The sequence below is a fragment of the Eubalaena glacialis genome, chromosome 1 (genome assembly GCF_028564815.1).
Source record: "Eubalaena glacialis isolate mEubGla1 chromosome 1, mEubGla1.1.hap2.+ XY, whole genome shotgun sequence".
Taxonomy (NCBI): domain Eukaryota; kingdom Metazoa; phylum Chordata; class Mammalia; order Artiodactyla; family Balaenidae; genus Eubalaena; species Eubalaena glacialis.
The window spans coordinates 34,147,895-34,162,369 of record NC_083716.1 but is presented as its reverse complement, the minus strand read 5'-3'; the positions used below and the strand labels follow the sequence as shown (position 1 = coordinate 34,162,369).

The following is a 14,475-nucleotide window of genomic DNA, read 5'->3' as shown; positions in this document are numbered from 1 at the left end:
GGCAGAGAATTGGGCATTTCCTTTACTCCTGGCTCACTGTTTCTGAGGACACAAGGTCTTCTTTCTCTGCATCCGAGACTGGACAGCACACCTGCCCAGATGAGTAAACGTTTATCCAGCTAGTGCCTAAAGCTTCCTTGGAGCAAAGTCCAAAGAGCAGGGGCTTCTACTGAGTCCCTGAGTCCCCAGACACTTAACAAAATGAAAGCTAAGTTTCAGTACAAAAGGCTTTGTAAACCTTAGCTCACCTGTTTTCAGGGGGAAAAAAAGTTTTTCTTCCTGTGTGTCTCTTCTACTATCACACAGAACACTCATAACACTCTGACACCAGATGTATTGGGCGGGGCATGTTCCCCCAACCAAGCAATTTTCTGCAACATCAGCTGGGTGTTCTACAATTTAACTCAATCCCAACACTGTCTACCTGGAGTTAGCATCAGATCCCAGGGCTTAAGGGCTCGGTCCCACAAAACTGCCCCCACCCCCAGACACCAACAGCAAGTCCAGGTTGTCACCTGGGCTTCTAACCAATTGGCAATAAATCTGAGGTTCCTATGACCCCATCCTTGGATTCAATTAATTTGCTAGAGCAGCTCACAGAACTCAGGAAAACAGTTACTTACATTTACCAGTTTATTATAGGATTGATAAACGATATAGATGAACAGCCAGCTGAAGAGATACATGGGGTGAGGTCTGAGAGGGTCCCAAGCACAGGAGCTTCTGTCACCATGGAGTTGGGGGTGCGTTGCCCTCCTGGTACATGGATGTGTTCACCCACCTGGAAGGTCTCTGAACCCCATACTTCTGGGATTTTTATGGAGGCTTCATCACGTAGGCATGATCAATTATTAACTCCATTTCCAGCCCTTCTCCCCACTCTAGAGAAGTGGAGCTGGGGCTGAAAATCCCCAGCTTCTAATCATGGCTTCATCTTTCTGGTGACCAGCCCCCATCCAGGAGCCCACCCAGAGTGGCTTCATTAGAACAAAAGATACTCCTAGTACTCTTATCCCTTAGGAAGTTACAAGGGTTTTAGGAGCTCTGTGTCAGGAAAAATGAGCGAGGGCGTGGGGTTGGGGGGAAGACACAGACCAACATATATTTTTTCTATTATCTCACATCACCTAATCTCCTTCAAACCCTAGGAGGTATGTATAATTATTTTCATCCCCCTTTCACAGCTAAGGAAACTGAGAAGTCAAGTAACGAATTCAAAGTCACCGAGTTAGTAAGTGGGGCAGAGCTAGGTTTTGGACCCAGGCAGTCTCACATTGGTGGCCAAGCTTTGAACCACTCCTCAGCTTCCCCTCTACTGCTGTGGAATGCAGAAGGTAGTGGGTTTTGTTCAGCTGAATGTCAGGTTGCTAAGGCTCCCAGCACACGGCCAGCTGTGGGACTAGCCACCTCATTCTTCCACGACCTCAGCATAGCAAAGCTATGGGTCATCACCCTCACTCTGCTAAGCATTAACTCCTCCACTTGAGTGGGCTCCCATCGCCCAACTGGCTTCCCTTTTTAAACTTCGGCAGGACTTGACTCATCAGCTCATGCCTGGACCTATCCTGACTCTGACTGTGGTCTTTCTATGCAGCCTCCAGAGCCCCTCACTGGATCAGATTCTGATGTCACCTAGAAGTGGTCCTGATTTCCCCTCTCACACTTCCATATTGACCCCACTCACTCTTCCCCTCGTCTGACAGAAACCTCTCAATCTTCCTCTCTGGTACAGTACCAGAAAGTGTGGGAGAAAAAGAGAAGCCCTGCAAAGGATGTTGAAATCGATGGAACTGGTCAAAATGGCTTCTATCCACAAAGGTAGCTGCTCCCTCTAAATAACGATCTACAGGTGCCAGGCTGTGCATTCTACTGCGGTGACTCTAAATCCTTACAATAAACCTGCAAGGTAAACATTCTCATCCTCATTTTATAGACAAGGTGGTTAACTGAGAAAAGCTGGTTAACTTGTCCAAGGTCGCACAGCTGATAAGGAAACAGAGCCAGAGTCTGTACCTACATCTCCCTGGCTCCAAAACCTGAGTGTGTGTTTGCTACCACACCAATGCCTCACTAGAAGCTGTCAGAAACGTTGAATAAAGAAGATGCATAGGGACTTCCCTGGTGGTGCAGTGGTTAAGAATCTGCCTGCCAATGTAGGGGACACGGGTTCGAGCCCTGGTCCGGGAAGATCCCACATGCCGTGGAGCAACTAAGCCCGTGTGCCACAACTACCTAGCCCACATGCCACAACTACTGAAGCCCGCGCACCTAGAGCCTGTGCTCCACGACCAGAGAAGCCACCGCAATGAGAAGCCTGTGCGCCGCAACAAAGAGTAGCCCCGGCTCGCCGCAACTAGAGAAAGCCCGCGCGCAGCAACCAAGACCCAACGCAGCCAAAAATAAATAAAAATAAATAAATAAGTTTATTAAAAAAAAAAAGAAGAAGAAAAAGATGATGCATAGATACGATGTGTGTGATGGTCTTGGCATCCTGGGCAGTGGCCATAGGAAAAGTCCAAGGTCAGGTTTCATGGTATCCTGAAAGTGTCTAAGACTGCATGCTCCAAGACACAAAATATTACATCTGGGAGTTCTTCTGGAGAGAGAGTTTATTGCTGTCATCAGATTCAAATGAGTTAGGGACCTTGACAAAGGTTAGGAATTCCTGCCTTTGACAAGCATGAAAGGGCACCATTAATGTCCCTGCAGCTCACCACCACCCTTGCTGCCATAACCAGGGCTTGGGGTGGGGGAAGTGGGAGAATAGGGTGGAGAACTGAGTCAGGAAGGAGTGAATCTGGACCCTGAGATCATGGCAGGCATTCAAGAGAGAAGATGGGCAACTGTATGAGGTCCCAGCAAGTAGGTAAAGCAAGGAGAAGGCAGCAAATAATTTATAGAAATTGGGTACAAGGCTTAGGACTGGGAGCAAGGTTTTGAAGCAAAATTCCAGTCTCCTCTAAGTCCCTAAGATTCCAGGCAGGGAACTAAGGCAGGAATAAGGGTTCCAGGGAAGCTGCCAAAGAGTCAGCACTTGCCCACTTGAGTCCCAAGCCTGGTTACTGACCTGGGAATCAGAGTGTGGGAAGGCACGCTGCAAGGCTATCTTGATGGTGAGCCTGGTACCACTGACCCTCCTCCCCCAGTGGAGATGGTTCCAGAGTCAGCAGCTGAAGTGTGGAAAAGGTCACTTGTTCATTCATTCTCAAACATTTATTAAGCACTTACTATGTGCTAGTAACTGGAGAAACAAGAGTGTAAGATAGTCCCTCGTCTTAAAATGTTCCATCAATGTAGTTTATGGGCTATTGAATAGAGGAACCAAACAAATCTTTCTGCATGTTTTCACCAAGTACAAAAAGCCCCATCATGCTCTTTCTTGCTTTATTCTTATCTTGGAGTTCCCTCCCATAAGAGGAGGAATAATGAGAGTGATGACTGGCCAGGTCAGGCCAAGGGACCTGGTAGCTCAGCCCACGGAAATGATCCGCTAAGTGAGTTCTTCCACGACATTAATCAACTTCCTGATTCCTCCACCCAACAAATATTTCTGAAATATCAGTTGCCAAGCACCGAAACGGTCACTGTGGGGTCCCGTTCTCGAGGAGGTAGATATGGCCACAGGTAACTAATATGGAAAGAAGGCTTCAGAGGGGTACAGATGAAAATGCAAATTCAGAGGAAGGGGAGGTGACTTCAGGCTGTGGGAACCAGAGGCCTCACCGAGGAAGCAGAGGCTGAGCAGGGGATAGAAGGAACTGAAAACGTGGAGTTGGGAAGAAAAGGTCACTCCAGGTGAAGGCAACAGCATGGTGGGTCAGCCACGGACGAAGAGAGAACAGGTTATGTCTGGGGACACTGCACAGCCCAATGGGCTGGAACCACAGTATGTGTAAGGAAGTCAAGGCAACCAGGCTGTGTGGGAAGGTTATGGTCACACGACGAAGCCCTGAATGCCAGGCAAAGCTTCACTTGGCTGATTCACGCCACTTAGGAAGGAGGATGTTAGAAACTGGACTTTATAACTTCAAGAATTCATTATCCAATGAAAAACACCAAGTTGCTCAACAAATCTTCCAAGACATGTTCCTGAACACATGATTCAGTTGTGTGTTGAGAACAAAGCAGAGGGGTTGAGTCCCAGCAGATGCCACTGATAGACCACAGACGGGGTGGGACTATGCACGTGGAACTTCCTGCCCCACCCGGTACTTGTGCAGAATGCTGATGCTAATAGTGCTGCCCTCTAGGGGCGCACCCTCCCAGCCAGGCATGTGCTAAATCCTTCACATACATCATTTCATTTAATCCTTCTAGCAAGCCTGCAAAGTAGGCACTGTTATTATCCCCAATTTGCAAGCGGGCAAAGCAATCCCAGAATGGTGAGATAACTTGCCCAAGATCACGGAGCTAGGAAGAAAACCTCTAACTCAGGACTACTCTGACTCTACCCTCCTATCTCTCTAGTTAATAAGGAAAAATTAAGAAGTTGGCATTAGCTCCTACCTTTCTGGAGAAACCCAGCCCAACCCCTTCCAAGGAGGAGGCTCTGATTTTTTTAATCAAAATGTGTACACATCAGGGCTTCCCTGGTGGCAGAGTGGTTAAGAATCCACCCGCCAATGCAGGGGACGGGGGTTCGAGCCCTGGTCCGGGAAGACCCCAGATGCCGCGGAGCAACTAAGCCTGTGCACCACAACTACTGAGCCTGTGTGCCACAACTACTGAAGCCTGCACGCCTAGAGCCCGTGCTCCCCAAGAGAAGCCACCACAGTAAGAAGCCCGCGCACCGCAACAAAGAGTAGCCCCTGCTCAATGCAACTAGATAAAGCCCGCGTGCAGCAAGGAAGACCCAACGCAGCCAAAAATAAATTAATTAATTTTTTAAAAATGTGCACGCATTACATTTTATTGCCTTTTCTCACATGTCAGCCCAAAAAAGTACATAAATTCCTGTCTTATCAGCAGCCACAATGTCACACATTTATTCAATTATTCCACATCTTTTTTTTAAAAAGGCCTCAGTTGCAGGCACTAAACAGATTAAATTACAGGAAACTCTTTCCCCTTCTCCACATCCCCTACCTCCCCCTGTTCCCACCTCTAATGTTATGAAGAGAACTGTTTCTGCCTATGGTAAGGAATTAAATACTTTCAACCCAGAACATAACAATTGATTCAAATGCAGAATACACTCTGGACCATGATTCAAGGCATCCTTTGAGACATTTCCTGTTTTTTGATTAGCTACACTTGCTTCCGTCTCAGTTCTGTGAAGGTCACCATTGCAGTAATTAACTCGCATACCAACCTCCCAATAACATTTCCCAAGAACTGAACAAGCACTCCTTGCCAAGCCACCATGCCCTCTTGCACGGAACCATTTCCTTTGCTGTTCACCTACAGTGTGAACTCTTATTGAAATGGCGAGAGAGACACCATGACTCCTAAGACCGGATTGGTACATCCGTGCTGAGAGGACCAGGGTGATTGTTAATCGTATGTCAACTTGGCTAGTCTATGGTGCCAGTTGTTTGGTCCAACACTAGTCTAGATGTTGCTGCGAAGGTATTTTATAGATGTGATTAACCTTTGCAATCAACTGTCTTTAAGTAAAGCAGATTACTCTCTATAAGGTGGGTGGGCCTCATCCAAACAGCTGAAGGCCTTAAGAGGAAAAACTGAGGTTTCCTAGAGAAGAAAGAATTCTGCCTCAAGACTGTATCAGAAGATCCTGCCCAAGTTTCCAGCCTGCTTGCCTGCCCTTTAGATTTCAGTCTCAAGACTACATCAACTCTTACCTGAATTTCCAGCTTACTCTTCTGCTGTTGGGCTGCACCCCGCAGGCCTACAAGGCCTGTGCTTGCCCAGCTTCAAAACCAAGGAAAGAGCCCAGAGTCAGCAACAGAGACATCAATGATTTAATGGAGTGGGGGAGCTTACACGTCTGAAGCAAGGTCCTAGAGCGACACCCCACCATGTGCTGCAGACGGCAGGCAGGATGTGGTGGCAGTCTTCAGTCCCGGGAAGAAGGGGAGGCTACCGCTTATAGGGGAATTGATGTCAGATGCGCTCATTAGTTACCAGGGAAACCAGCAGAGGGGCACGTCCTTCACGGCCCCTTTGATAAGAACAATCACCAGCTGGGGCCTGGGACAAGTAAGTAGGAAGGTGAGTCAGGTGAGTAAGATACAGGTAAAGCAGGCACTGGTCGGGCAGGGGATGTACAGAGAACAAGAGAACAGCCATCTTGAGTGGCCTGACCATATACCTGCCCCAGAAATTTCAGTCTTGCCAGCCCCTACAATTGCATGAGCCCTCTTCCCGTCTCTGTCTCTGTCTCTCTCTCCCTGTCTCTGTCTCTCTCCATTTATATGTACATATATACTACTGGTTCCAGAGAAACGGAACCAACTGGTAATACCAGGTGCCTATGGAAGTAATAACATCTACGATGGTAACACATTTTACATACTTCCAAATACATACACACCATCTCACTGATCCTAACAATCCTGCAAGGAGAAGACAGGTATTGGTCCAGCTCTTCTCACTGGACTTTCAAATCAGGGAACTCTCCATTTCTCTGAGCTGTTACCTCAGGGAGACATAAGGCTCAACCACCAAGCTCAGAGCCCCTCTTGTGTGAACTGGTGAATTTAGACTGGATGATCTCTAAGTTTTCCTCCAGGTCCAATATGAACTGCCCCCAAGTCCTGACTGGTTAGATGGCTGCGTCTTACTGAGATGGCCCCAGGAGAAATGGGGGTGCTACTTACAAAGCTTTCTTAAGTAACTCAGCTCTTTGGTATGCAAGGTAGATCAGCCATGCATCTAAACTTGACCTCCCATTCAGAAATACTTCTGCATCTTCTCTGGGTCCTGGATTATGCCCCCTTTGTTTTGAGAAACAGTCACAGACATACACAAAGGCATCCACTATTTGGCTTAAAATTTCACAGAGCCCCCTGAAGCCCTTCCACACATGGCTAACAGTTATTAACTGCTCTGACCTAGTCACTGTTCCCAGCGCTTCCCATGACTGTCTCATTTAATCTTCACACCAACCCTAAGAGGTAAGTCCTATTATGATCATCTCCAGTTACAGAGGAAGAAACCAAGACACAGAGAGGGTAAGCAACTTATCAGAAGTCACACAGCAAGTGAGTGGTAGAGCAAGGATTCAAACTCTAGAAGATACAGACAGAGCAATTTCCAAAATTGGAGGATTAAGACCAGAGAGTGACTCCTTAAAGGCTGGGACTGCATTATTAACATTGTTATCCCTCCCCCGCACCAAGTCATTTCTCCATGATTTGAATGAAATGGACTTGATAAGCTCATATAAGTATTATGACTAAAGTTGCTTTAATGATTAAGAAAATGAATACAAAGTGCTCAGCACAGGGCCCAGCACATCATAAGCACTAAACCCGCAGGAGCTAGTACATCAGTATTATTTCTTCTTACGGCACCTGAGCAGCATCCATTGTGGACTCCAGGAGGTTTCCCAGGCTGTGGAGCCCTCTCTGGAGGGCAGGGCCCCAGTGACTAAAGGAAGTGCCCAGGGGCCTGGGCACAGCCCTGGTGGAGCAAGTCTGCCACGTGGCTCCATTCCAGGCCTCTGACGCTCGCCAGAAGCAGCTGGCATGTGGGTAGTGCCTGCTCCTCCCTGGCAGTGAGCCTGGCAGCCACCAGCATCTGGAAGAAAGTCCACAAGAACCAGGAGGCAGGGAAGGCTCCAGGAAGGGCTAGCAGGAGACTACTCCGCCCTCAGGTGTTAGAGAGACTCGGGGGAGCATGAAGACAGGTGGCCCAGCCAGGTCAATCTGGCTGAAGGAGTATCTCTATTTGCTTCCCAACCGGCTGCACTAATGCTCCAGGAGATGTTGCCAAACCGGTTCTAGGAGAAAGGCATTTTGGCCAAATGGCAACTGTGATACAAAGCGAGGCTGTTTTGTAAACTTCTGAAACAGTCACTGACATTGCTGATTAAAGGAACGCCCAGACAAAAAGGCAGGCTGGGTTACTGCTCAGCTTTCTGTTCCCAGTGCCCCAGTGGCCTCTGGAGCCACCCCAGTGGCCTCTGGAGCCACCCCTTCAGGCACACACACTCTTGAATAAAAACCAAATCCTCAGGGGAGCTGCGGTGAAGCCCAGTCAATCTGAACAACCCATACAGCATCTACTTCCTAAAAGCTGACCCTGGGGTGCGGTCACGTTCCAGCCCTGCCAACTGCCTGGGCTGCAGGTGAAGGGAGCCCAGGTGGGCCAGGCACCTGGATCGGCTCTCTCGGTGGAGAACTGAATATGAGCATCCATTCTGTGCCAGACACTTTAAACACATTCACGTCAAATCCTTATGCGGGAGTGCTGGGCTGCACCCCACAGGCCTACAAGGCCTGTGCTTGCCCAGCTTCAAGACCAAAGAAAGAGCCCAGAGTCAGCAACAGAGACATCAATGGTTTAACGGAGAGGGGAGCTTACATGTCTGAAGCAAGGTCCTAGAGCGACACCCCACCATGTGCAGCGAACGATGGGCAGGACGTGGCGGCAGTCTTCGCTCCCAGGGAGGAGGCCCCGTGTGGTGGAGGAGAGATTACCAGTTATAGGGAATTGACATCAGGTGGGCTCATTAGTTACCAGGGAAACCAGCAGAGGGGCACGCCCCTCACGGCCCCTTTGATAAGAACAGTCACCAGCTGGGGCCTGGGGCAAGTACCTAGGAAGGTGAGTCAGGTGAGTAAGATACAGGAGAAGCAGGCATTGGTCCGGCAGGGGATGTACAGAGAGCAAGAGAACAGCCATCTTGAGTGGCCTGACCATACACTTGGGGGTGGCTCTGGGTTTGTGAAAACCAGGGCTGGCCTGTCTGTATTGTTTCTGTGGTATCTGGTTGCAGTGCCCCCTACATACCTGACCCCAGGGATATCTCGGAAGAGAGGCGGACCAAGATTGTAAGGGTTATACAGGGTATGTAGGAGTGGAGTATATGCGGTCAGGCCACTCAAGATGGCTGTTCTCTTGTTCTCTGTACATCCCCTGCCCGACCAGTGCCTGCTTCTCCTGTATCTTACTCACCTGACTCACCTTCCTACTTACTTGTCCCAGGCCCCAGCTGGTGACTGTTCTTATCAAAGGGGCCGTGAGGGACGTGCCCCTCTGCTGGTTTCCCTGGTAACTAATGAGCCCACCTGACGTCAGTTCCCCTATAATTGGTAATCTCCCCGCCCTGCCCCGCCCCTAGTGAAGACTGCCACCATGTCCTGCCCACCATCCACCACACATGGTGGGGTGTTGCTCTAGGATCTTGCTTCAGACGTGTAAGCTCCCCCACTCCATTAAATCATTGATGTCCCTGTTGCTGACTCTGGGCTCTTTCTTTGGTCTTGAAGCTGGGCAAGCACAGTCCTTGTAGGCCTGCAGGGTGCAGCCCATCAGGGAGGTACTAATATCCCCATTTTGCAGATGAGGAAACTGAGGTTCAGGGATGTTAACTGACTTGCCCAAGATCACAAAGCTACTAATTGGCAGAGCTGAGCTTCAGCCCCATGCCTGCCTCATTTCCAAACCTGTGCTCTTCACCAGCACCTCAGGCTGAGGGTGCCCGGCAACCTGCTACATTTTCACCGCTTACCAGCTGGGTGACCTTGGGCACTGACTCCAACTCTCCATACCTAGATTTCATCATTAATAAACATGGCAACCTAATGCCCAGGAGTAATAGGTACCAAATTTTGGGCTCACGCCAGGCACTCTTCAAAGGGCTTTGTATGTTACCTGTTGCTATTATTATCCTTATTTAAGCCCAATAGCACAATAAAATTAAGTAGTTTGTCCAGGCTCACCTGCTAGTAAGAAACAAAGCCAGAATCTCGATGCAGGTGTTCTGGCTCCTAAGACTCAACCTCTGGTGACTCTGGCTAACATGTTTCTGAGACATAATTTGCTAGAGACTGAATTATGGCTGGTGCTCTGCAGATTCACTTCAGACCCTGCTTGAGGAGATGACTTCCTATTGTTTCAAGAGGGCCCCTCAAGGCCTCAGTGTTCTGGAAAAGGGGATGAAAAAGGTCACCTCGTAGGGTTGCATTGAGGATCAAAGGAGAGAGTGTGAAAGTGCCAGGACACAAGGGACATGCCTCTGTGTAGGATTCACATCAGAATCATAAACGGCCTCCATCAGACAACATGAAAAGGATCCAGTTCCTCTGCCCTCCCTGACTCCAAGAGATCGTATCAAGAGAAAATAGTCACAGAAAAGAATTTTGAAAATAAGCCAAAGCACTGAGTCAAAAGCTTGATAACTCCATCCTAACCCTCCTAGGCAACAATCTTAGCTGAATTATGACTCTCAGCCTCAGATCTTGGTATCCCATAATTAATCGTCTCTTTTAATGGGATTTTTGCCATTCCCAGCAGTTTTGAGATCCACTGCACTCAGCCCTCCTTCCTATGCTGAGAAGAGCTTTGGCCTCGGGGCTCTTGAGCTGAGCTGGGCTGGTCAGTTGCTGCAGGTATGAGGGAGAGCTGGAGATCGGGAGTGTCTGTGGATGGCGGCTTGTTAGTGGGAGAGGATGGAGGGTAGACTTAATGCAAGAGAGATGCCAAGCACTGGGAAACCAGACACGCACGACGCAGTGGGAAAGTGCATGAGACAAAGAGTCTTGGTCTGGGGTTCGAGTCCTTGCCTCTTCCTGGTCACCCAGCTTTGGCCACTCTTGTCCTCTCTGAGACTCAAGGTGCTCATTTGTGAAATGAGTATAAACAATACATGTCCTGGACACCTGCTAGAGTTGTTGTGAAGAACAAACACAATCAAGCCTAGGAAAGGGCTTTCTGCCCTGTAAGTGCCCTGGGAAGAAGCTCCTTCCTCAGGCCATGTCACACATGGGAGGCCACCATAATGTGTCCAGCATACTGGGACAAACTGGAGGGCATTTGGAGCCCCAGACAAGACCCCTGAAGCCAGAGGTATCTGGCTCCAAGGCACCACAGCCCCAGGCCCTGGCACTGGTCTGATCAGATGCCTTCAGGGCTGAATTTGGCCAGGGAAACAGAGCCTGGATTGTCAGGTTTAGGGAGCTAAGCCCTGAGCCCAGGTGCACTAATTACCCCAGGGTGGGTCAAATGCAGCCTCACCACACAGAGGTGGGTGTTACAGCCTCAGGGTGGGCCTGTGTATCCCAGCTCCACCTGGAACCTAGTGTGGGGTCTTGAACAAGGCAACTCACTCTCCCCAAGACGTGGTCTCTTCAGCTGTAAAATGAGGGACTTCATTTTTTTGGTGAGAAATAAATGAATGCATATATGTGAAGCTTTAGTGCAATGCTTCATAGCTAGAAAGTGCTCGTCATCAACATAATCTGCAAAATTTATGCCTCCTTTCCAGGAGTTTAAACTCATTTAACTCTGCATTCACTGAACTCTCGCTGGATCTACAGCTAGACTACAAGCTGCATGCAGGCAGTGGCCAAGTCTGGCTTGTTTCCCATCCAGCCTGCAGTGCTGAGCCCAAGGCCTGGCAAAGTACACTCTCGACCAAGATTTGTTAAATGAGTTTATGCCTGAGAGGAGCAGTAGGAAGAAACAGCAGCAAAAAAGAGGATGGAAAGAGACAGGGACTGCCCAGGCAGTGAATTCCAACAATGAGGAGAGGTAAGCAAAAAGAATGGTTTTTTTTTTTCCCTGTCTGTTTTTAAATAATGAAAGAGGGATAAGGGAAGGGATTATTTTTTTAATTGATAAGTTATTCTATTGGGATGAAAAGATGATAAAAGTAATAAACCAGAAAACTAAGGTAAGGGGAAGTGGAAACTCACCTTGCCATTCAAATATTAGGATCTTAATACTTTACATGTAATAAGTAAGAGTTGTAGTCTCCACTAATAAAATGGCTCCCACTTGACTGTCCAGGAACTGATTCACTGCTAAGCTATGTCAGCTCTGAGCTTCTGAGTCACAGCATGTCCTAAAGGCTTTCATACCCTGGGGAAACTCACCCCAGGAGGGCTGGGTTTTGTTTTTTCTTCTTCTTTTTTTAAAGTTCTTTTGTTCTTGGTACAAGGTCTTCGTCTTTCAGACTGGGGCCAGATGCCCCTAGCACACAGAACAATTCAATCAGTTCAGAGTGGGGAGGAAGGGATCATAATTTGACTTGGTTGCTTTAGGCACATTTTTTTTTTTTTCTCTGTAACCATGATGACCTCCAGGAAGACACACGGAGGCTCTGGAATCAAGAGTCCAGAGATGAATCCTGACCTGTCTCTGTCTCAGTTTCCTCATGGGTAAAGCCAGACTTCAAGAGGTGAGGTGGGAATAAACATCTATTTTTAGTCCACGTACCTTAAAGACATCATCTCATTTGACTTCTACAATCTTCATGGGTAGGCCTTATAAGCACTTCACAGCTAGGAAAACTGAGATTCAGAGAGGTTTCTTGTCATTAATTAGACCAAAGCCCTAATGTCAAGGTCAGAGGTAGGCTAGGGCTCCCCTGCCTTCCAGCTTCCTTCGAGATGCAGCTTAATGGATCCCAAACAGCATGTGGAAACCCTGAAGTCCTAAATACTCAAGATCAGTTTTGTAGTTTGTGGTCACAGGGATCTGGTCTCATTTGGTCCTACGTGGTCCCCCTGGCCTCTGAGATCCTAAACTGAATGACTGAAGGGAGGAGCCAGAATCATTCATTCAACATTATTTATTGGTCATCTACTATTTGCCAGGCACTGAGCTAGGTGCTGGAGAAAGAGACATGGTCCCTGCCCTCATGAAGCTTCCAGTCTGATTGAGGAGGCACACAGAAATCAAATAAGCCAGCAAATACATAACTACATGTTCCAATAGATGCCACAAAGGAGTATAGGATGTTAGGGGACAGAACTACAGGGCACCTGACCTAGGGCTACTCTGATCTCCCAGGATGTGCTGCTGGGAGAAGCAGAGTGACCTCTGGTTCCAGCCTTGGCCTGGAGAGCCCAGGCCAACCGGAAGACCTGGTACTGCAGGGAACCAAGGCTATTTCCCACTTGCCTTCTGCTCTGCTATGACTCTCAGCACAACTGTGGCTGCACAGACCTCACAAGGCCAGGGCCCCACTGGTCAAGAGGCCACCAGGCTCTCAAGCCTGCTGCTGGGCCCCTGCCAGACAGGCTTCCGGTCACAGGAGGGCTGCTTCATTGCTGGCCACGGAGGCTGCAGAATCACTGCAGGGATTCTCACTTTGAGTTAATGAGGCAAATGTGAGCCGAAAATCCAGGCCAACAGAGAGTTGCTAAGAATCTACCGTTTATACCCCTTAGGATGACTATTATCCCCAAACAAACAAACAAACAAAAACCACAGAAAAAAACAAGTGGTGGTGAAGATGTGGAGAAATTGGAACCCTTTTGCACTGTTGGTGGGAATGTAAAATAGTGCAGTCACGATGGAAAACAGTATGGTGGTATCTCAAAAAATTAAACATAGACTTACCAAATGATCCAGCAATTCTACGTCTAGGTATAAACCTCAAAGAACTGAAAGCTGGGACTCAAACAATATTTGTACGCCCATGTTCACAGCATGATTCACAATAGCTAAAAGGTGGAAGCAACTCAAGTCCATCAGTGGACGAATGTATAAACAAAATGTGGCAGAGACATACTATGGAATATTATTTAGCCTTAAAAAAGGAAGGGAATTCTGACACATGCCACAACATGGATAAAACTTGAAGGCATTCTGCCAAGTGAAATAAGCCTGTCACAAGAGGATCAATATTGCATGATTCCACTTATACTAGGTACCTAAGAGTAATCAGAGAGACAGAAAGTAGAACTGTACATTTAAAAATGATTTAAAAGGTAAATTTTATGCTATGTACATTAGAGCACCAGTAAAAAAAAAAAAGAACCTACTATATGCCTAGCTGAGAGGCTATCATGTGCTCTCACAGATGAATCAGACATGGGCTCTGCCTTCAAGCTGTCTGTGCGCCACAGCTGAAGGGCATCCCATTTATTCATGTAAGCCTGGGCCACCCCTCAGATGTCCCCCAGGGTTCTGTATGTACCCCCAGCAGTGGGGAAGGAGTCAGGCATAAAAGGGGGAGGAAATGAGCATTTGCCATATAACTACTACGTGCCAGGCACTGTGATAGTGTTTTATCACCGTTGATCCTTAAGAGTACCCTTGTGAGGTACGTGTAATTCTCCCCATTTTATAGGCAAGGAAAGAAAAGCTCAGAAACATAGTTGCCCCAAAGATTTAGCTCCTAGTGATAAAGTCAGGAGTGAAACTCTGCTCAGTCCAAAGTTCATCCCCTTTCACGTAATGTGTTGATTACAAAGAAAGGGGGCTCCTTAAAGGAGGGGTGGGGGTGGGGTCAGATTACAGCTTAAAGATGGGAAGAAGCAGGTCTAATCCCCAAACTGGAGGGAGATAAACTGGATGCTTCATGTTCTCGGCCCTCAGAAGCTTACCTTGTGTAGGATC

General features: G+C 48.0%; 1 protein-coding gene across 3 annotated transcripts in view; it reads right to left on the bottom strand.

Annotated features, from left to right (window-relative positions):
• MYOF (myoferlin) overlaps positions 1-14,475 on the bottom strand; it is a 586,741-nt gene that overhangs the window by 137,257 nt on the left and 435,009 nt on the right. The gene's annotated exons all lie outside the window — the stretch shown is intronic.